Raw genomic sequence first — 24,148 nt, forward strand, 5'->3', positions numbered from 1 at the left:
AATAGGTCCTAGTATTTTTGATTTTAGATGAAAAGAAATAGATGGATTACTAATTTTCTAATTCATTTACAGCAAGGGTAAACTTTTCTAAGCAATAATTATACAGGTGTTTTATTTCTACCTTCAGCTACATACATGTTTAGATTTTAATAGTTTTACCAGCAACTAAATAAATCCAAACTATAATAGATTATGATTTTTTTCCTTTTCTGAAATAAAAAAAATTACTGATTCTGCAATTCCTACAACAACTAATTAGATAATAACTTTTAATAAAACCTATCAACAACTAAATCTCATATTTTCTGCAATTAAAATGAAGACAAAATCACAGATAAAAAAAAATTCACAGAATTAAATAAAAAATGACTTTTATATTTCCGTGGGCTATTGCATGCAATTCAAAGATATTTCTTTTCAAATAAAAAAGAAGAATATATCTAGCTTATTTCATTTCAAAAAGTATTCTACCAAATTACAAGATATTTTCTTTATCTAAATAACAAATAACAAAATCCCATGTCTTTATTTCTATTTTACAATTAGCCTCTCATTTCAACAAATGAGGATATATTTCTCTTTTAAAACTAATAATTACAACTACAAATAATTTTCTGCAACAAATAACTCTTGCAACCTTCCACTTGTCCTATTCTTTTCTCCCGACAATCCTACATATTAAATCAAAACCATGACCATGGAGTGCTCACCTCCCACCCTAGGCTAACTGGTAGCCACCCCCGAGCTTGGAGAACCAAGCCCTAGACGGGAAATAAAGATGCAAACACAAAAGCCAGAATGCACACAAATACAAACACACTCCCATCCCAGCTACACTGCACAACACCTTGGTGATGACCTTTTTAAGGGTGGTAGTGGACCAATACCCTGAGGAGAACTGCAAGTATGAAAAAACATGTAGCCACCTCATGGCACACCAAATACATCAAGAATAGAAACCCCTTATTCCTTATGCCCCCCAAGGCATTCAAGCCTTATTTCCCTCCTTATGACCCCAATTGCACAAACAGGCCATGCAGCAAGGGTCACACAAAATCCCTTGTGATCACTCTCATAACGAGAGTCTCTCACTCGAGGGTTTTCACTTCTACCACCCATAAGATCCTCCTCTCTCCTAAGAGTAAGAGGTCTTGATGACTCCCAAAACACATACAATACATAATACAAAATACCAAATGAAATTCCCAAAAGGACATACAAGGAAGCAAATCTTTTACACCCACATACTTTAAAACACATGCAAAAAGAAGCTATTTTAAGAAGAATACAACCAACCTTAATCTGCCCAAAGGTAGGTTAGTCTTGTTGAGGATGAGCAGCCCAATTCCACGGTTCTTCTCCTTCTACCCTTAGCCAAAATTCTCTATTCGAAATCTAGCCTATTCTTTTCAAAATTTCTGTTGTCTCCAAAAATGGAGAGTGGGTGATTACCCACAAATTTTCTAATTCTTGCTTAAGAAGCCCCTTGTGAGAGTTCTCACAAGTTTCTAAAAACTAAAGAGGAAGGTAAGATAGAATGGGAAAGGGAACTCTCATTCGAAAAGGAAAGTTTACAACTAGGTTCAATCTTCTAATTTCAATTTTCGCACAACTCAAAAAAGTCAATTTTTAGGGTGTCAAAAAGGTCACTTGGGAGTAGAAACTTGCCTTAAATTACCCCTAACCCTTAGGTATACCTTATGGGCTTTAGGAAACCCTATTAAACTACCCCTAGGTGTTCGTTTTACCCTTTTTAAACCCCTTTGAAGTTTATTTTCGGGTCAAACCTATGTTGACCATCCCAAAGATTCTTTAACCAAGGTATTTATGATGTCACATTACATTAATTGAAAAAGCTATAGTTGCACACTTTCCCACCAAGAGACAAAAATAAAAATTCAACTTAAATCCACACGTGTCAAGTGACACAAAGAAAACACTTTTACAATTTAATACATGAAATCATCTCTTGTGGATTTTACACAAATCAATTAAATAACACTTAACACACATGCATCATATACTGTTATGAATAAAATACAACACAAACGGGGTGTTGTCTCTCCAAATAGACAAACCCTAGCTTACGAACATACATAGGTCTAGGTTTGGTTCTCTATAATATTTCCATGGTCACATGGATAACTTCCTGCGCATCTCAATTAACACATTAGTAACTTTCAAATATCCACAAATAATATAAATTACAGGAATAATAATACACATCATCACTTGCATACAATTTACATCTAAACAATTTAAATACATCTTTTATCCAAGCAATTTCACATAAGCAATTCATCCTAATTCTCATAATGTTGATCCACACTTAAAAATACATCATAATTCTATTATCATAGTAAAGTCCTGCAAATTCAATAATGACATTTATCACCGCAAATTCATCTTATTCAAAAATCATGTAGTGTTCTATCTCATAAAGCATATAAATAAATCATCAATATATAGCAATGTTATCCAAATCTTGAAATCATATAAGTTCTAAATTCCAAAATGCATCAAAATAAAGTATCTGTAATAGTCTCAATATAAAAACCACTGAAATGTCAGATTGAGTCAAGGTGAGGCCTCACATGTGCTTACCGGTTTAGAGTTCTCCATCCCAAATTTCTTTAGTAATTCTTTCAAGTACTTGGATTAACTCAAAAATATATCTTTATCAGTATGAGAAATTTGCAAACCTAAAAAGAATTTTATTTCTCCAATCATAGACATTTCAAATACTTCAATAATCATAATGTCATCATTAGTTACTTTGTAGTATAAGTTGCTATCTGCATTTGCTTTAGCAAAACCAATATTTAAAAGATACTTATCCAACCTTGCATACCAAGCTCTTGGGGCTTGTTTCAATCCATACAGAGCTTTTCTTAACTTGCAAACCATATCATTGTCATCTGTCAAAAAAATCTATCAAGTTGTTCTATATATACTTCTTCTTCAAGATCTCCATTCAAAAATGCACATTTAATATCCATTTGATAAACTTTGTAATCCTTGTGAGCTACAAAAGCCAAGAATAATCTAACTGCCTCAATTCTGGCTACTGGTGCAAAGTTTCATTGTAATCAACTTCTTCTTTCTGAGAATATCCCTTACACACTAGTCTTGCTTTGTTTTTGACAACCTTACCATCTTCATTAAGTTTGTTTCTAAATACCAATTTAGTTCCAATTACATTTTTATCTTTAGGTTGGGGAACTAATGTCCAAGTATTATTCTTCTCAATTTGTCCTAATTCTTCTTCCATAGCCTTAATCCAAAATTTATCTTCACATGCCTCATTAATAGATGATGGTTCAATCTGAGAAATAAGACATGCCTCTTCATTTGCCAATCTTCCTCTTGTCATAACTCCTTTGAATTTGTTTCCAATTATCTGATCTTTAGAATGATTCAATCTTACATACCGGGGTGTCTTATTTTGCTGTTGTTCTTCAGTTATTGTGGAGTCTTCTGATGATACCGGGGTAACTGGATCTTCATTCTGTACTAGTGGATTCAGTATAGGTTGATTTGTCACAATTTCTGTTGCTGGTTCAGAGTCTATATACCTTGAAGTTCCTTTGAATTGTTCATCAATCTTTACATTTGTACTTTCAACAATTTTCTGCAATCTTTTATTAAAACATCTATATGCCTTGCTCTTAGATGAATTACCAAGAAATATTCCTTCATCACTTCTAGGATCAAATTTTCCAATATACTCATCTCTTCTAATATAACATTTACTTCCAAAAATTCTAAAATACTTAAGAGTAGGAGTATTACCAAACCATAGTTCATGAGGGGTCTTACCGGTTTCACCTTTGATGTGAACTTTGTTGAATGTATAGACAACAGTGTAACTGCCTCTCTCTAATAGACATGTGGTAGATTTGCTTCAGATAACATAGTTCTAGCTGCATCCAAGATAGTTCTATTTTTCCTTTCAACAACTCCATTCTGTTGTGGTGTCTGAGGTGTTGATAATTGTCTTTTGATTCCATTCACTTCACAGAATGTATTAAAGTCCTTAGATGTGAATTCTGCTCCTTGATCTGATCTTAAACATTTGATTTTCTTACTGGTTTCATTTTCAACCATTGCTTTGAATAGTTTGAACTTTCCAAGTGCTTCTGATTTCTCTTTGAGAAAAGTAACCCAACACATTCTAGAATAATGATCAATAATTAGCATGAAATATCTATCACCTTGTAAGCTTCTAGTTCTAGCTGGACCACATAAATCAGTGTGAATTAAGTCAAGAGCATTATTGAATTTTTCTGGAATACTTTTGAAACTATCTCTAACTTGTTTTCCAAATTGACATTCCTTACAAACTGTATTATGAGGTTTCACAATTTTAGGTAGATCTCTAACTGCCTTAGAAGTACTGATTTTTACCATGCAATCAAAATTTATATGACATAGTCTCTTATGCCATAACCAACTTTCATCTATATGTGCAATTAAGCATGCCTTTTCACTGTTATTCAAATGAAAGATATTGCCTCTAGTCTGATTATTGGTTGCAATTTCCAAACCAGTTCTATTCATGATTTTGTATTTTCCATTTTTAAATTGTAACTGAAATCCCTTCTCAATTAATTGACCAACACTTAAAAGATTATGCTTTAATCCTTTAACATAGTAGACATTGTCAGTGTTATGTTTACCATCAAGAGATATTGAACCCTTACCTTTGATTGAACAGGCTTTGTCATCTCCAAATCTTACTAAACCTCCATTGTATTCTTGAAAGTTCAAGAATTTACCTTTGTCTCTAGTCATATGATGTGAGCATCCTGAGTCAATAATCCATTCATCCTTTGTTTCAACTTTAGCTGCTAGGGCTTGTTCTACCGGTGGAGTAGTAGGTGCCCATTGATCTTCTGTTATAGCAACAAAAACCCATCCATTGTCTGTTGGATCCTCATCAGAATCATTAGTCACACCTTCATCAGCAATGTAACAAGATTTGTCTTTGTTCTTTTTAAATCTGTATCTCTGATATTCAGGATTAGGCTTGTATGTTCTTCTAGCTTCTTCTCTTAGTCTAGCATGTCTATCAGGGCATCTTGAAGCCATATGACCAATCTTATTGCAGTTAAAACATTTAAAGGGTGCTTTATCTTCATACTTACTTCCAATTGGACCTTTTGGCATTTTCCTTGCAAATAGTGCTTTAAGCTCTTCAAGCTCTTCATTCTCCCTTCTGGATTCTTCAAGTTCTCTTGCATAAATGGCTCTCCAGTCTGATTTGTCAAATGATGGAGCAGATGATGTTGATGCTTTAAAAGCCAAATCAATTTTTATAGTAATAGGACCAAATTCCTCAATTTCAAAGGCTGAAAGTTTTCCAATCAATGTATCCCTAGTTACTGATGTATTAGGCATTGTTCTCAAGTCATTTATAGCAGCAACCTTCATTTTATATGCTGGTGGAAAACCTCTTAAGATTTTTGAAACAATTTCATCCTCACTCAAGGTTCCTCCACAACATTTAATACCCAAAACAATTTCATTTACTCTTTCTATAAAAGCAGAAATCCTTTCATCTTCTTCCATTTTTAGATGTTCATACCTGACTCGGAAGCTTTCAAGCTTTGCAATTTTGACTGTGGAATCTCCTTCATTCAGTGTTTCCAAATGATCCCAAATAGATTTAGCAGTAGACCTATCTGATAATCCTATGATTTATTGATCTGATAATGCACTCAAAAGTGCTTCTCTTACTTTGCAATCATTCTCTTCATCTTTAGCTAAAGTAGTTGGAGTAGTCTGACCAGCTATAGCAGCAGTATAACCATTTTTAGTAACTTCCTAGATGTCTTTACCAATGCAATTTAGATGTGTCTCCATTCTGATCTTCCATATCCCATAGTTGGTTCCATCAAGTTTAGGACTGTCCTTCCTGAAGTAATTAGTAGACATTGGATCTCCTCAAGTTGTTAAACTTTTGCAAAAGAGGACTATGCTTTGATACCAATTGTTAGGTCTCGGAGACAACTGAGGAGGGGGGGTGAATCAGCTATCAAATAAATTCAAACCAAAAACTTATTAACCAACTTAATTCTTAATACTGGTAAACCAGTTAAGTATGCCGATAGACAGTGTTAATAGTAAATTGCTATACCGGTAAGGATTAATGCATGAAACATAAACATAAAGTCATCCACAACACATGACACCAATATTTGTATGTGGAAACCCTGTAAGGGGAAAAACCATGGTGGGAAACCTTACCCACAATCAGATGATACTACTACAGATAGTAAGTGTACATAAATGGGGTCTGCACATGCAGAAAGGCCAACAACCTAGAGCTCACTGCTCAATCACAAAATGGGAGTCACACTGACTATAGTTGGATGGTTAAATCCAATAAGAATGTATTGCACAAAATAACATCTTCATATGCTGGATTCAGTACCGGTGTAATGCTGATATGCTTCTACAAAAACCTAACTTCACCTTTAAATGATGTCTTCATGTATATCCCTACTTGATCTCGCATATACCTTTACTTAATTCTTTTTCGCATTCCACACTTGATCTTACAAATAAGATCTTACATTTATACCATACTCTAAGACCAATTTTAGTAGGTCAGCTCTACAAGATATTACAATAAAAACATTTTACATACAATATAATATCCAATGCAATAACTGATTGAACATGTTGGCTTAATGCATTTACAACAATAATAAATCATCTGCATAGCGTGCCATGTTGATCTAGAAAAGATAAACCTGCCGGTGTAACCCTAGATAACCTGGACCTATTTTTTGATAAAAGCAAATATGCAAATATGAATATACCAATGATTATTTTTTCAAAATAAAGTGTCCACATGATGTCTTCAACATTACCAAGTGTCTTCCATACCATTCCAGTTACCAGTGAACAATATATGCTGTCGGTGAACCATATACCAGTAACTGTTGCACAGTTTACTGCGTGCCGGTGAATGTTACCGGATCTCCAAAGTAGGTGTATTAGTAGGTGTTGACATCAATGACAAAACCATACCAAAATACCAACAGATGCAGAATCCTACGCATGTGGAGGATGCACAGAATAGATCACTGCAGTTGTCAGTGCAACAGTTGCAGACACAGATGCTGGCATAGCAACGTCAGATTACACAGCTGACCACAGAGCGGGATAGTGCTTTGGAGCAGTTGGGTCGAGGCAAGGCTTGAGAAAAGGTGGTGGAGAGAGCAGCGGTAGGTGGTCTGATGAGAGAAATCTTGAGAGAGCTGGCTTTGAGAGCCAAGGAGGCAGAGTATTACAGAAGACATTACGAGGATGCAGTGCCCAGGGAGCGTTGGGTGTAGAGTTTTGCACAGTCGAGATCTTGTCGATCTCAAGAGACTGGTTCGTAGTCAGAGAGCAGAGGCATGATAGGGCCTTCGAGACATGATCCACCTAGAGATCTAGGGGCTGGGACATCTGTTGCGAGATCATCTCCCTCAGGAGATAGTCATACCTAAGAGACGTTGTCTCCATTATATTTTTTATCATTGTTTTTGTTGTACTAGGCATAGACATGACAGATATTGTATATTGATCATTTGTTGAGATATATATATATATATATATATATATATATATATGACACCATTTTCTTTGATCATGTAATGTGTTATGGATTTATGTTTTCTATATGTTTTTTTTTTTGCTTATTTTATGATGATGCAATGCTTAGATAGGTGTATCTGATGTGAAATGTAATGAAAATATGTAAAATGCATGATGTTATGAGATGTATCATGAAAATGAGATGTATGATATGATATGCTATGAGATGTATCTTGAAAATGAGATGTATGATATGATATGTTGTGAGATGTATCTTGAAAATGAGATGTAACTAATTGTAAAATGATATGCAACTAATTATAAAATGATGTGCAACTAATTTGTAAACTGATGTGCAACTAATTTGTTTTTGAGCATCCTCATTCTGCATTTGTCATCCTGATATAGCCACATGTTATTTTTCTTTCGATATATGTATCATCATTGAGCCTTGATTGATCTTGGGATATGTTGAAAATTTATATAAGCATAATGGTATAATTGAACCATGATGACCTGAGAAAAATTTACATGATGTTTGATTTTGCAAGATAGCACAAGCGTCAAGGTATAATTGAACCAGGACGATCAGAGTGCGGATTGCGTATTAACAGACAAGATTAAACCATTTGTATGCATAAAGTGGAATCATGTCTTCAGTGATGTGAAATGAATCACGTCTCGAGACAAGTATCTACATAGTACAAATGATCGCCTCACAGACAAAAGACTAAGAAAAATATTGGAGTTTCGCAATGTTGTCTAGCTTTGAAGCATTGTGGAGAAATTTTAGAGAACCCAATAATTCAAAAAGTTCAAATGCAAAAATAGTCAAAACTTTATGCAAAATGCAACATGTGATACTTCAGAAAATCATCCATCATATTTCTTTTGTGATTCTTGTTTTAGCAATCAATGTTTTGCTTTATGATTTGTGTGAGTTTTTGGGTTGTTGGATATGATGTTCTAAGTTTGCAAATAGTCTTGATGGTTTGAACATGTTGCAAGTATTTGACGGTTATTGCCCCTAGCTAAGTGTACCTCTTGATGCAGGTATGTATAGTGATTACCAAGCCATGGTGACATGTGGTGAAAGGCTAGATGGATAAATCACGATAGTGACTACGCTAAGTATGTCCTGAATGGATATTTGTGATAAAATATTGGGTGATGGCTGATAGTGCTTTACTGCGGAGATAAGGATATGGATATAGATAGAGGAGTTGTTCTTTCACAATAGCGCCTGTTACCAGGTTTTCACCAGTTGCTTTTATTGTACCTTTTTATTTTCTTTTTCTTGATTTTTTTATTTTTTGACTTTTTCCATGCATTAGACTACTCAAGTGTAGTATTTCTTCAGATGGATGTTGTTAGTTGGTTCATTGAGAACATCTCCTTCTGAAGTTGTTAGCTGATAAGTACTTGATCCATAGACTGATATGATGACATAGGGACCTAACCAGTTAGGTTCAAATTTCCCTTTCATTTCTCGATCTTGTTGATTTCTAGGATTTTCCTTGAGTACTAGGTCACCAACTTAAAAAATCTAGGGAATGACTTTGTGGTTGTAGCTTCTGCACATGCATTGCTGATATGCTTTGAGATGAGTGTAAGAATGCAAGCATCTTTCATCTAATAGTTCAAGTTCTTGCAGTCGGTTAACTCGATACCCTTCATCTGGGATTAAGCCTTTCAGAGAGACCCTGAGAGAGGGAATTTCTACCTCCAGGGGTAAAATAACTTCTGATCCATATACCAATGAGTATGGCGTTGCTCCTGTAGGTGTGCAGATGTTAGTTCTGGATGCCCAAAGTGCTGGATTAAGCTGCACATGCCAATCTTTGCCTATATCATTCACTATTTTCTTTAGGATTTTCAATATCATTTTGTTGGATGCTTCTGTTTGACCATTTCCCTGTGGGTAGTATGGTGTAGAGAATCGATGTTGGATTTTGAATTTTTCATATAGTTCTTGGACATCTTGGTTTTTGAAAGGTCACCCATTGTCTGTGATGATGGATCTTGGAATACCATATCTGTAGATTAGATAATTTAGGATAAAAGAGGCAATTTGTTTCCCAGTTACTGTGGTCATGGGGACTACTTCTATCCACTTGGTAAAGTATTCTATTGCAGTTATAATGAACTTGTGTCCATTTGAAGATGAAGGATGAATTTTCTCGACTAAGTCTAGTCTCCACTAACAAAAGGGCCAGGATTTTGTGAATGGCTGTAGTTCTTGTGTTGGTGCATGTATAAGATTGCCATGGATCTGGCATTTAGGACACTTTTTTGTAAAGTGATAAGAATATTTTTCCATTGTAGGCCAGTAGTATCCCATCCTTAGAAGATTTTTAGCAAGAGTAGTACCACTGGAATTTGTGCCATAGATACCTTCGTGAAGCTCGTGTAAAGTGGAGTCAGATTCATTACGGTCAAGGCAACGAAGAAGAGTACCATCTAGACCTCAACAGTACAAAGTATCAGTAGTAAGGGTATAATGGGCAGCTTGTCAGATAAAGTTACATTTTTGGTTTCAGGACAAGTCAATGGGTAGGATATTGGTCTTAAGATACTCATATATCATTCCATATAAGGGGGAGTCTGAACTAGTTAAGGCATAGATAACATGGGATTTCGAGTGGTCATAGGTTGGGGAGAATAGTTGCTCTACCAGAAATTTGTAATGACTCTATTGTTCTAGAATTTGTAGTAATGAAGTGATAGTAGCCATTGCATTGGCTTCTTTGTTGTTCAACCTTGATATTTGCTCGAAGGTGATGTGTACAAAATATTGCTTGAAGTCATCCACCATTCACTTATAGGGTAGCAGCTTGTCATCCTTTGTCTAATAGTCGTTGTTGATTTTATTGATGACTAATTGTGAGTCTCCGTAGACCTTTAACTCTCTGTTTTTCCATTCTACGGCCATTTTGATGCCTATAACCAATGCCTCATATTCAACCACATTATTTGTGCATGGGAACATAAGCCTATATGATCTTGGTATAGTGTGTCCTTTAGGAGTGATGAATAGAATGTTAGCACCTGAACCATGTTGTGTGTAGGATCCATCAAAGTATAGGGTCCATTGTTTGGTAGAGATAGCAAGAATGTCCCTGTCTGGAAATTCAATCTCCATAGTTTGTTTTCTTGGTAGTGGTGCTTCTGCTAGTTGATCTACTATTACTTGTCCCTTGATAGCTCTTCGCTTAGTATAGTGGATATCAAATTCACTAAGAATCATGACCCATTTAGCCAATCGACCTGTAAGAGTTGCTTTGCTGAGTAAATATTTGAGAGGATCAATTTTTGCAACTAGCTTAATTGTGTGAGCTAGCATGTAATGGCAGAATTTTTGAGAGGCGAAGACCATAGCTAAATAGGCTTTCTCAATAAAGGTGTAATTTAGCTCATAGTTGTTCAATGTCCTACTGATGTAGTATATTGCTCGTTCCTTGCCTTGTTGATCTTCTTGTGCTAACAGTGCCCCTAGAGATTTATCTGTTGTCAAAATGTAGAGAATAAGTGGCTTTCCTGCTATCGGTGGTACCAGAATTGGTGAGTTCATCAGATATTGCTTGATTTGATAGAAGGATTCGACACACTTGGCTTCCCATCTGAATGGTACATTTTTATGTAGCAAATGATTAAATGGGAGACTTTTATCTGCTAGTTGAGCGATGAATTGCCTGATTGATTGGAGTCATCCTTGTAGTGACCTGAGCTGGCTGATGTTCTTTGGTGGTGGCATTTCCATGATGACTTGTACCTTTGTTGGATCCACTTCAATTCCCTTTTCTGAGACTATGTAGCCTAATAATTTGCCTGATGTAACCCCAAAGACACACTTCTTAGGGTTGAGATTGACTTGGAATTTTTCCAATCATTCAAAAATCTTTTCTAAGATGCTTAGATGTTCTGCTCTGGTGAAGGATTTAGCTAGTAAATTATCCACATAGTCTTCCATGAAGGTATGCATCATATCATGAAAGATTGTTGTCATTGCTCGTTGATAAGTTGCTCCTGCATTCTTTAAGCCAAAAGGCATGACATTCCAATAGTATGTTCCCCAAGGACAGGTGAATGTTGTTTTATCTTGATCCTCTGGAGCGATCTTGATTTGGTTATATCTTGAAAAACTGTCCATTAGTGATAACATTGCATGGCTTGCTGTGAGGTCTACACTGATGTCAATACTTGGTAAAGGAAAGTCATCCTTTGGACAAGCGTTGTTGACATCTCTAAAATATGTGCATATTTTGATACTGCCATCTAGTTTTAAAACTAGTACGATGCTGGAAATCCATTCTGCATAGTCAATGGGTCGGATAAATCCGACATCTAATAGTTTTTTTAGTTCAGCTTTGACTATGAGTGCCTCATGTGGATTCATCTTTCATAGTTTTTGCTTAATTGGTTTAGCTCCTGGAGTCATAGACAAGTGATGCATGATTAATTGTGGATCAATCTCGGGCATATTTGCATATGCCCAAGAAAAGTTGATTTGCTTTTCTTTAAAAAATTTGATAAATTCTGATCTTTCTACTTCTGTCAGAGATTCTGCAAGGTGTATATTTTTGGCTGCTTTTGTAGTACCAATGTTGATTGATTGAGTGGGCTCAATCAATATGGGTGATTGCTCATTAAAATGTTCAGGAAGAGTGTCAAGTCTCTCATCTTTAGGTGCCTCAAAAAAATTTTCACCCTCAGATGTGTCCTTTATTTTTACTTTTTTGTGATCCATAGTTGCCATGGACTGGTTTTCAGCATTAGATCCTTTATTTGGTTTATTTTTGTGACTGAGAGACTTGGCACCCTCCTAATTATAGATATCGTTATTTCATTCACTGGTAGAGTCTATTTTTGGGTTGACAGTACATAAGTAATGGATGATGGATTCATCATTCAGGAAAATTGGTATATCATGAATTTTGGGTTCATCCCAGTCTATGAGGTCTGGAAAGACAAGTGGTAAGGAATCATTTGGTGGATCAAGTTCTGTTGCGGTAAGTGTCAGGATAAAGGTTTCATTGTGATTGGTTCGAGTGTTAAAGAAGTCTAGGATTCTGGTGAGGTCTTTGATGGTATCATCCTCCGTATAGACTTGTTCATAATGTTGGTGCTTGCTTTCCTTAGTGTCGTAGATATTCTGTGGTCCAAATTCAAGTAGTCTAATTTTTGTGCTATGTTCTTCTTGAGAAAGGGATATAGAACTAGTATTTTCAACATTATCTTCAGTAGCATTTGAGCAGCTACCCCATTCATATTCATTGGAATCAGTCTCAGAGGTATTATCCTAGATCTTTTCAGTGTTGTGAACAGGTATGTTGAATGGCAAAAATAGATCTTTGATAATTGATACTAGTCTACTGGTTTTCTCTGATTCTGTGTCAGATCCTACTTCTATTCTTTACATTTGTTTGTAGACTATTTCTTCTCGGGGAGGAATGATGTTGTCCTGAGGTGATTCTGCTTTGTTGGATATTTGTTCATGAATATGATTGACTTCTTTAGATGTTGTCTTCTTGTGAATGGTGGACTCCCCTTGATATTGCTTCCTTTCGTAATGTTCACGTTCTTTACAGATTATCTCTGTTGACTCAAATAGTGCTTCTTGCCAGGATTCTTCTTTGTACTTCTTCTTTGCTTTCCACTGAGGTTTTTGATATTTGCATGGTATCTTCTTTGGTAGTAGAGTGAATTCAAATCCCAATCCTTTTTTGTCTTTACTAAACTATGAAGGAGGATCCAATGGTTCTATGACACCTTCCTGATGCTTACCAATAGGTCTTTTTCCATTGTATCCCATTTGCTGCATGATTAAGTAGCCTTTTCCATATAGGTGTGTGGGTATAGCTACTTCCATAGTAGTTGGTCTGTCTTCTTCCTCATCTTTGTATAGCCAACTAAGGATATCCTTTTCCTTGGATTCATGTGCTAAAGTGTTGAGTTGAATGAATGTTCCATCGAACTTGGTGATGGGTTGAGTTGCTTGATGTGCTGATGTTGTAGGTAATCCATGAGATCTAGGTGATGTGGGTAAGCTAGTCAAACACATGGGTTCCAAAGAGTATTCCCCCATGCCTTGTTCTTTGATTTTCATTTTCTGCTTGAATCTCTAAGTAATGATTTAGACTTCTCTTGTTGAAGATCTAGTGCTGAGGGATTTTGTTTCTCTCTATTATGCGGAACCAAACTGTCCTGGGCTGCCCCCATTGCATTACAATATTGAAATGGATTGTGATCAGCAGATATAGAAACCTCCTGCCCATTATAGGGGAATTTGACACATTGGTGATATGTAGAAGGCACTTCTTGCATTTCATGTATCCAAGGTCGACCTAATAAGATATTGTATGTGAGGTCTATGTCTAAGACCTGGCACATAGTATCTCTTTGTATTGGTCCGACTTGAATCGGCAACACCACTGTTCCTTTAGAGGATCTTTCTTCATCATCATATGCCTTTATAGTAATCCTTTTGCATGGATCAATAGACTCCTCTGAAAAGCCTAATGCACGGATAAGTTTTAAGGTACATATATTAAGGCCAACTCTTCCATCTATTAATACTCATTTCACTCGGTGTTTATAGACTATGACTTCAATATGGAGAGGAGTATTATGTGGATGATTCAATGAGATATTATCATGCTCAGAGAAAGTGAGATTATGAGGCCCTGTTATATGAGTGACCATGGCTTGGAATTTGTCAGCATCCAGATCTTGAGGTACATTCTTTTCTAATAGCGCTTGTTCTAATATGTCTTTGTGTTTTGGCGAAAGTTTCAGCAACTCTAGTATAGATATTTGAGTAGGAGTTTTGCGTATTTGGCTGACTAGATCATATTGAATTTTGGGCACGGTGTTTGATGTTGACGTGTCTCTTTAAGACATATTTTTGAGCTCTAGTTGTTACGTTGACAGATTCATGATCACGTTGATCTCGGATTGTGATGACATTGACTTGATTGTCTTCAGCTGATATATGATTGATGGTGTTATTGTAGATGTGATTGATATGAGCTCCACATGTATTATTTGAGGTTGAAGCTCCATCCTTGTTGTAGTTTGGAAGAGGATTCTTAAAGGCTCCATGGTCACTATTTGTCTTGAGACCATCTACCATTAAATCACCTCTATTAATCATGTCCTGAACAATGTGTTTCAGTCTCATGCGATGATTTGTTTGATGACCTTTGTTGCACTGAAAATCACAAAAGTGCAAGTCATTCCACCAATGTGGTTTGATTTGTGGTTCATAGTTACTGATCATTGGTAAAGAGATAATTTTGTTTGCCAGGAGTTCTCTGAATGCTGACTCCAGTGATTGTCCCAGTGGTGTGTAGACACATTTTTGGAAATTGTTGGTGCTACCTCATGAATTGTTATTAGGTCCTCGATTTGTGTGATTGTTTTGAGTATTGTTGGTGTTGTTTGTGTTGGGTTGACCTTGATTGGTATTCGGTGCATAAGTGTTAGTGTCTGGGTTAGCACCTTTGGGATTCTTTATAGCTTGAGTATTACCTGATAATGCGAGCACAGGCTGCTTAGATTTTGGACCATTTGATTCATTGCCTCCTTCATTTCCATTGTTTTTGTTTCTGGTCCAGAATCTGGATTTGTCTAAGTTGTTATTGTTTTGAGTATTGTAATGAGAGTTGAATGAATTTGTTCCTTCTTTGAAAAATTCAATGTCCCTTTCTTAATACATGCTTCTTCTACTTGGATGCCATTTTCAATCAACTTGGCAAAAGATGGTATGCATTGGAGTTTGAGTAGGTAACTCATCTCACTATTTAAGTTGTCAATGAAAATTTTAATTTTTTCTTTTTTGGGTACATCTCGAGGATATCGTGAAACCATACGCCGCCAACATTGAAGGATACCATGAATGTTTCGTTGTTTTTCTATTTCATGTTACAGATGTCTAGCATGGTGATAGCATGTTGAATGTTATAGGAATATTGAGTTATGAATTTGTTGACTAGTTCATCAAATGATCTGACAAGAGGTGTGATTTTGGATAACCATTCCATTGTTTGTCCTCCCAAGCTTCTTGGGAATAACCTCATCAAATAGGTGTCATCGTGAGCGAATTCAAGACTCATTATGCAAAATTTGCGAACATGATCACGGGGATCACTTTTTCCATCATATTTATCAAATTTGGGAGTATCTAAGTTTGGAGGAAAAGGTATCATGTTCAATCTTTTGTCAAACAGATAAGGAAAAATTTCATTTAATGAATACCATACTGTTGTCCCTTGTTGCATGTCTTGTATTTGTCTTTGTAACATTTGCATTTGTTGAGTAAGGTCAATCAAAGGAGCAGCATTTTGTCGAGGGAAGATCTCTTCCCTTGCATTAATCCTAGGTTGAAATGGTGTATGGAATGGTATGTTTTTCTCGGGGATGTGTTGCTCAGAGATGTGTTGTTTAGGGATGTTTTGTCTTGGTGTATTTTGTTCTGGTATGTTTTGTTCAGGAATATCTTGCTCAGGGTCACTTGCTTCTCCTTCTCATTGTTGTTCTTGATATTCGTAATGTTGAGATCTTGTTCTAAACATGTCTGTGTCAATTTCTTCAGGAAGTTTAACCCCTTTGCTTGTAAGCATGAGTAGGTATTTTTCCTTGTCATTTTCCATGAGTCTTTCCACAATTTTTTGAAATGAAGTACTTTCTTGACATTCTTGAAGAAGTTCCTCAGAAATTTTGATGTCCTCTAGATTCAGATGCTCTAAAGGATTTGATAATCTCCTATTCATGCTGGATTCTGATTGCATTTTGCTTTGTTTGTTTTGTTGAGAGCGAGTAACAATAGGCATCTAGTAGAAGCTTTCTGTGATAAAGGGGATAAAATCCTCTTCGATGTGGTTCTCAAGGGTTGGTGGCTCAAATTGGGGTATGTTGTAAGTTATGCACTCATCGGGAAAGAATGCAGGATTGATCTTTCCTCCATGGTTTATGATTTGACTGAATGCGGATTTTTGACAATATGCCCTAGTCTTCAAAGGTTCTTTGTCAAATTTGTTGGATTTGTTTTGGATATAGAGTCGTACATGATGAAGAAATGTTCAATGAGATTTGAAGAGTTGTCAATTGATGTATAAAAATTTATTTCTTTTGGTAAATTTGGAAAAACTTGGTTGTTGTTTCTTCAACTTAGTATACGATAAATATTCTTTCTTCTTAGAATATGAAGATTAGTCATGCATAAGTGGTTAATGGTTTCCTTTGAGTTGTTTTGGATTCAGTTTATCTTGTTTTGAAGACTCAAGTTTTACTTTATCAAAGTGAAGGTATAGATGCCCCCTCACGACAAAGCATGTCAAATGATATGGATAAAGTTTCCCAATATGGAAACTTGATTTGACAACCTGAAGTTTTTGAACAATTGTGTTTGGGATAAAATCTACGACATAAGAAAGAACCTATTTTTCACTTGTGATGATGTTTCCCAATTTTGATAGGATAGATATGTTTATCGCGCAATCAGTTTTGGATGTTTGGACAACTTTTGTTTGACAAGAAATTTGTTTTAGAAATAGTTTTCAATACTCTATTTTTGATATTTTGTTTTGATGAAAATGAAGCTAATGAAAAGAGGTTTCCAAAAATGTCTTCAAAATTTTCTAAACTTATCTCTATTTTGACCCCTATTTTTTTGGTTTTGATCACGAGCTAAAACAGAGACCCTATGCACTACAAAAGTTTCTCAAAGTGCTAAGGAAAATACCCCATGTGCTAAGCTACCTCAGTCTATGCACTAACTGTTTCTAACAGTAAATTTCATTTTCGATCCGATTTCAAAGTATTATGCTCTAATATGAGCCGTTGATGTGCTAATGTTTGTACCTCACGTGCTAAAGTTTGACTTCCAAGCACTAAGCTGATGCTTCGACGCGCTAAGCTATTTTCTGGAAGTGCTAACTATTACTGTTGCTTCTAAATTTTTGCGAAGCACTACTGTGAATACTTGACGTGCTAAGGATAAATTTTGTTGCACTAAGGTATGGTTGATACATGCTAAGATGTTGCTCTTATGCGCTAAATTGTCCTGGTTTGACTGTTTTCTATGATTTTGGTGTTTTGCCTTAAGTTTTTAATGTTGATGGATGATTTTCTGAAGTAACAAATGCAAACACAGCACAAAATACATAACCATTTTTGCCTAATCAAAACAATAAGTGTATATTCTGTGAGGATGTGTTCAAATCCCCAATGTTTCAACAGGTTTGGTTACAAAGAATACACTTCAAAAAGACTCTTTATTCAAGGGTCATAAGTAATACCATAGCCCACTAGTCTTGATACTCCGTCAGCTCAAACAGTCGTGTCACCCCCTAGAGGGCGCCCATTTTTTTGCCTTTTGCCAGAAATTAACTCAAAGTGAATTGCTTCACAATTGAGTAGTTATCTTGGGAGATATATGGTGAGTAATCTTGGGGGTGGATTCTTCCCCACCCTTGCACTATGATATTACAAATGTCTGGTTATTGACTTGACTCAAGGTTTCTAATGCTAAAGTTCATAATCAAGCTTCTTGTTTGGCTGCCAATGATAAACTCCCTCAGGAGGCTTCCCAACCTTTAAAACAAAGGCTTTATGTATCTCAAGGATACTGGGGGAAGGCTAATCACTACGTGCAACCATTGAAAAGGACTTTTGTCACTTTCCACTTTTGATTATAGTGGGTTGGAACACTTGGCATCAAAGTCATTTCCCACTTAGGTCATTCCCTTCACACCATCCATAAATGGCTTTAAGAGTTTTTCAACCCCTCAAGAAGGCAAGCCTGCTAAAGGATGTAAATGCAGTATGACTGAAAGCGTTAGAGTAGGCTGGCTTTTGATCACCTAGTTAAGGGGAGAGCATATACCTTCTACTTTCGAGACAAGGCAAACAAGGTTCTTTTTATCTTTCAAGTCAATGATTTTCTAAGATCTATATGGAGATATTGCTCCATGAAAACATGGTGTCCCTTTTAACTTTTCAATGCAATGGTTTTCTAATCTTTTGAAAGGAAATGGTCAACAAAGCAAAATTTTGATCTTGGTAGTCAACAAAAGAAATCGATAAAAGGGGAAGAACTTCCCTCTTTGATTGTAAATGACCTCTAAACTTGTGTGATTCTTTACTTTGCACAAATTTAAAATGAATCCTTTTATACACCAAAGGATGGTGAAGTTATTTTTGACCCTTTTGATTGTAAACTTGAAAATTTGATTTGTTCCTTTTAAAGCCCAAATTGAGAAATTTTCTCCTAAAAAAAGCAAGAAAAAGATTTATTTTGCGGTTCTTTTTACAGCCCAAATAAAGTGAGTTTGATTTTATTTAACAAGAGTTAAAAAGACCTTAAATTATAACTAACTTAACTAAGTAAAAATTTAAACTATTTATAGCTCTAAAAATAACACTAAGCTCATCCCTGCAATAAGATGTTAGTAATCCTGCAAAATATCAACTCAAAACGGTTAGAAAGATTTTGGATTTGGTGGACTTCTACAAGTCTAACTTTAAGTTTAGTTACAATTTTGTTTTTGTTTTCTGTCTGTGATGTGCTACAGAATAGACTGTACGTGCTACATGATGACTTTGATGCGCTATTTGATAGGCCCAATGCGCGGCTCTATTTTCCGGATGCACTGCTCTATTTTTCTTCCACACCGAGACCTACAGGAAAAGTTAGTAAAGGCGATGTGCTAATCTAAGAAATTCATGCGCTAGAGTATAAACCCAATGCGCTAAACAATGTATGGGATGCGCTATAATGTTAGAGAGATGCGCTACAAAATATACTCCATGCACTGATTCATGTTTCCCGCGTACCTGAAAAAGTGGTTAGATTCAAAAACTGATTTGATATATGGGGTCGAGCCCCACGGTGGGCATGAGAAATGTGTGCGGGAAAAGTGGGTCAATGGAACTTAAAATTTGAAAATGAAGCTCAAAGGGACTTATCCACACACCCACAGGACTTCTTGGTGGAAGCTATGGAGTCATGAAGGATGACTCAGCTTCCCAAGGTTGGTTCCATGGTTCTCTATGTTAGAAGGTCCCTCAAACCAATTTCTCTGCTCTCAGATCATAGAGCAAAGTGGTTTAGGGATGAAAAATGCAAAAATGAGGGATGCTTTGGTTGATTTTAACATGAGAATACAACCTATCTATGCATGATCCTACAAATGAAATGAACTAGTGTAAAGCGGAAAAATCGAACCCTAGTCGTTCTCCCCTCCCCAACTCCAAGGAGAGAGAAGGGAGAGTCACTAGGGTTGATGATTTTCACTTAGGAGAGACTTTACATTCAAAAGAGGGGTTGAAACCCACAAGATCCAATCCCACGCAATGCAAGATTGGATTCTATATGAGTTTCAAGGGTTAAGACATCAAGGATACCCTCTTTTGTAAAGAAATGTAGATAGAAAGATTGAACTAGGAATGCATGTAAAGTAGGAAATATTCGCTTATAAACAGAGATAGGAATATGATATGAAGCTGCGGACCTGGAACTGGCAGTAAAATGTCGAGACGGTGCTGTTCTACAAATTTGAGTGAAAGTTGACGGGACGATGGCGCCCAGCGTGCACACGGTCCTCCGAAAAATCCACGAAACGAAGGGGGATCTGTTCGTCTCTGCACAAGGATTCCAGATCTTCAATTACAGCCGTGTACCTGCAACCTACACACAAAAAAGAGAGGACGATTGGGGGGTTAGGGATGAGGGGTTTGCCTTTAGGTCAAACCCCGGTTTTGGAATTAACCAAGAAATGAGAATGTTGTAAATGTAAATGTTTGTAATGTAAACAAGTACTGATACCTTGTTGTAAGAATGTTTGTATTCTTACATGTGAAGGTGTAATGTATGTAGTATGTAATGTGTTGTAAGTGATCTCCTCTTCAATGGTTGAATCCTTGTCTTGAATGCAACACCTAGCCTTGAATGGAGACTTAGAATCCTCAATTGCTTGATGGAATGCTTGAATGCTTGAATGCTTGAATGTTTGAATATCGTTTCCATCCTTTTTCCATCTTACAAAATGGGAGAGGAAATGTTGTTTATATACTTTCCAATTAGGGTTGAAAGACTAATTTTCCCGACCTTAGGCCGACCAGGAAACATTATTTTCCAATTTGCAAACTTAAAGACCCGAAGCCCCATAAGAGACTGGGCCCAAAATAGGGCCAGGGACCAGGGCGCTGGGCGCCATGGTCCCACCTCTAGGGACAACAGGGTGCAAGGAGGATCAGGCCAGGGTGCTGAGAAATGCAGTTTTTGGTGTCATGAACAAGTTTCGGGGTCTCCATTCAGGTTCCGTGTTGCATTGCCATCGTGAAGACCCAAATGCGGTTGAAATTGCAAGTGTCACAATTTTAGGATGCTACATTTAGCCCCCACTTTAGCGGGAGTATAAGCGTACGCTCATACTTCCGGTAAAGTACAAGGAAACAACATTGAAAAACTTTCACCATGTCAAGGAGGCAAGATACACTAAGCCCCCAGTGGACTAAGGATCTTACGACTTCGATTGACAAAGTAAAAGGGAAGATCACGAGGGAGAACCATGACTGTCAGTAGTAAGGCTCCCTCACTATGAGTCATGCAAGAAAGATATCAAAAATTTTCAAGGCAAAGCTAAATTTGTCAAGAAATTTTCAAGTATCTTGAGAAGATATGGACGGGATGTATGCCCCTAGATCACGAGGGAGAACCATGACTGTTAGTAGTAAGGTTCCCTCACTATGAGTCATGCAAGAAAGATATCAAAAATTTTCAAGGCAAAGCTAAATTTGTCAAGAAATTTTCAAGTATCTTGAAAAGATATGGACGGGATGTATGCCCCCCTACGTTAAAGCGATCACACACGCCTCACCAGGGGTGATTGCTTTAAGGTAGTGATACATATAAGAATGAGAAGGGAAAGGAGAACGTTATCACAAGGATTTAGCCCCCAAGTGTGAGATAAGCCCAAGGATAATAAACACAAAACACAAAGCACAAGGTGACTTCGCTTTCCTCGGGGTCAGTATGCTGTATGATAATTCATGTATATCATATGTATGTATGCATAATTGTTCTTCATTCCCCAATCAAGGAAGGTCACCTAGAAGAAGGGAACACATGTGTCTTTTGAGTCAACATGAGAGAGACCAAAAGAGATCTCAATGCTTTGCATCGTCCTCAAGTAGACAACACTAAGGACAACAAATAGAAGAATGAGAATAACACATAGAAGAAGTAACAAAAGAGAGGAGGAGAGAATCTGCTATGCTAATGAAACTAGTCTAGCACTTCATCTACCCCCAGATCTTGCTGATCAATATTTTAGGAAGGTAGGAAACACGCTAGAGGAGGAACATCCAACACAGCAGATGAAGCTATCACAAGATCCAAACAAGGGCTATGTTCATAGCCCAAGCCGCGGTGTTCTTGTCTAGGAGCTAGGATAAGTGCTTTAGAAAATGCGTTAGATAAATGGTTATCAACATCAACATATTCATATTCACTATCAGAATGAACAGGAGTAACATTTTCATCATGAATAACATTTTCATCTATATCATCATCAAGATTTATAAAAATAGGATCTTTAACTCGCACAGGATCAAGACCATCATGCATCTTATGTTTAGGAGATTTTGGCTCAATTTTCAGCTGAGGAGAAAATGGAATGATACTAGCTGAAGGTGTTTTTGGAGATTGCAAAGTTTGAGCTCTAAGACGATGCTTTTGTCGACGTTCACGTGCAGAATGATTCCATCTAGTCTTAGTAGGGAGTTGAGAAGATTGAGGAGGAGGAATGTTCTCATCCTTATCACTTGGGTGTTTAGGTTGTGGTCTCTTAGGTTGAACAATAGGAGAAGAGGAAGGTCTCTTCTCTCCATAAGAGGAAGGAGGAGGAACTGCTCCATATAAGGGAGGAATATTTGGTTTAGGAAGGAGACCAAGCCCATCATGATGAGGAGGTATAGGTCTACTTTTAGGAATTTTATTAGATATAGGCATAGTCACATTCATAGGGATGGGTTGGGAATCTTCTTGAGGAAAGACATTAGTTTTATCTTTCAAAGGAAGAAATTCCTTCTCAAGAATGATAGGAATGTCAAGTTTGGGTGTTCTAGGTTCAATTAGAGATAGGATCATATCTTTTTTCCACTTTTGATAAGATTTAAAAAGATGATCACTTCGTAGTGGAAGAGATTGGAATTGTTTAGGCCAAAAGTAATCAATAGGAACGCTAGAAGTTCTTTCGGTTGGTTTAAAGAGACTATGATTGATAGTAACAACTTCACCATTATGGGGAAATTTCAAACACTTGTGAATAGGAGAAGCAATAGCTTTCATGGAAGATAGCCAAGGATAGCCTAGCTTCACACGAAATTGTTCAGATGATGGAATAATAGTAAAGTCCACATCAAGGGATTTGTTATGGACCTCAATAGGTAATGTAATAGAACCAATTGCAGGAGAAGAAAATGCATCAAATAATTTCACAACCACATTTGTTTCATCATAGATCACTTGATAACCATACAAGAAGGATCAATAAGCACTCCACGGCAAGGTGTATTCTTGACTTTTGCAACTATATATAAAGGACCATCAGGTGCCCTGATAGTTTCACTGGAATCAAATGTGATGGAAGGTTCCTTAGGGATTTTCCGCTGCTCCACAAAGTTAATCACATTCGGAGTCATAGACACAAGATTATCAGGTGAGAAAGAGGAATCATTAGTCTCAACCACATTAGAGGTATGAGAAGGTAATGGATCAGTAAAAATCTTAAGATTTTAGTTAGGAGGAGCTACAAATGTGTTGCCTTTATCATTCACACCAGAAACAAAGATAGTATTATTATCAATCAAATCTTGAATCTTACCCTTTAAAGCAAAACATTTTTCAGTATCATGCCTAGGATGACGATGAAATTGACAATAAGATTTGTTATCAAAATAGGGTGAATTAATCTTTGCAGGATCTGTTTGCCTTATAGGAGGAAGGGTAAGCACATTTTGTTCCAATAACTTATTCATAATACCATGCAACGATTCATTCAAAGGAGTAAACTTTCTTTCTTTCTTGAAAAACTTAGAAATAGGAGGCACACCTGATGCTGCATTCACATTGTTGATGATGTTTTCATTGAATTTAATGGACTCTCTTTTCGGTTTAAACTTCCCAAATGGTTGTTGACTACTATCACCCTTATCACTCGGAGTCATAGGATTTGCTTGTTCCATTTGACTCACAGTCAGTTGATAATTGTGAAGAGTCACGCACAACTGTTGGAAAGAAGTAAACTCAGAAAATAGGAGTTTTTCTCTAATGTCTTTTTGTAAATTAGAAATAAAGATTCTTTGAATATCATTGTCAAGCACTGGAAAAGAAATTTGAGCATACAAATGCTTATATCTACCAATGAAATCAGTCACTTTTTCTTTAACACCTTGTTTACAATGCATTAAATCAATCAAAGTAACTTTAGGACTTATATTGTTTTGAAATTGTTGAATAAAAGCATTTGCAAGTTGTTCGAAAGAAGTAATAGAA

Source organism: Cryptomeria japonica, chromosome 9 (assembly GCF_030272615.1).
Source record: "Cryptomeria japonica chromosome 9, Sugi_1.0, whole genome shotgun sequence".
NCBI lineage: Eukaryota > Viridiplantae > Streptophyta > Pinopsida > Cupressales > Cupressaceae > Cryptomeria > Cryptomeria japonica.